The following is a 944-nucleotide window of genomic DNA, read 5'->3' on the forward strand; positions in this document are numbered from 1 at the left end:
GTTTTATGTTTAATATATCAAAACATTATTTATGCATTTGTAACTGCAGGTTAAAGTATTAATTGTCCCTCAGAGCTGCATTAAACAGTGTGTAAATGCATCTAAATGCCACTTCTAATGCAGCCTCTGTGTTTCCTCTGCATTGCAAAGATCAATTTTGTTGATACTGATTTCATTTGCTTGGTAACAGCCCAAATGCAAGAATTTGACTCAAAAGATGGTGCACACTTTTAGAAAAAATGGCTTAAAGGTAAAAATGCCCATAAAACTTGTTGGAAATGATTCATTTCTATCACTGCTGTGAACTGACCACACAGAATATGAAGAATATCAAAAAATTCAGGAGATAGCTGTTAGCACAATTAGAGATAAGTTACCAGCACAATAACACACTCAGCAAAATATTGTCTAATTATCGTTATCGATAAAATCCCAGAAAATTATCGAGATATCATTTTTTGTTAATATCGCACACCCCTAATTTGTTATTTAAGAAAAGTGCCGTTTTTTTTCTACAAAAGTCAGCATGATTACAAATGTGATATTGATTTTATACAACAGTTCAATAAACAAGAAGTTAATATTAAGAGACTTACGTTTTAGACACCATATTTCCTGTTTTTGCTCTATTTCTCCAACAAAAATAATTTCAAACACAGCCACAGCGCTGTTTTGTGTCTTGTGTGGTGTTTCGTTCCTATATGAATCAACAATTTAAATGATTCGGTTTAATCGCAATGACTCACTTAATAGTGACTTGCTGCCACCTACTGGCGGTTTTAATTTCACATTTAAGGTACCTTTTTATTTAAAAAATAATTTCAAACATCAGTTTTCAATGTTTAATGTTTAAAATATCAAAACATTATTTATGCATTTGTAACTGCAGTTTAAAGCATTCCATGTCCATCTAAGCTGCATTAACATGTAAATACATCTAGATG

At 31.5% G+C, this 944-nt stretch overlaps 1 protein-coding gene across 1 annotated transcript in view; it reads left to right on the forward strand.

The window, feature by feature from the left end:
* LOC107720376 (GTP-binding protein 2-like) overlaps nucleotides 1-944 on the forward strand; it is a 19,102-nt gene that overhangs the window by 13,162 nt on the left and 4,996 nt on the right. The window lies entirely within an intron of this gene.

This window comes from Sinocyclocheilus rhinocerous, unplaced genomic scaffold, assembly GCF_001515625.1.
Source record: "Sinocyclocheilus rhinocerous isolate Xijiao unplaced genomic scaffold, SAMN03320098_v1.1 scaffold1292, whole genome shotgun sequence".
NCBI lineage: Eukaryota > Metazoa > Chordata > Actinopteri > Cypriniformes > Cyprinidae > Sinocyclocheilus > Sinocyclocheilus rhinocerous.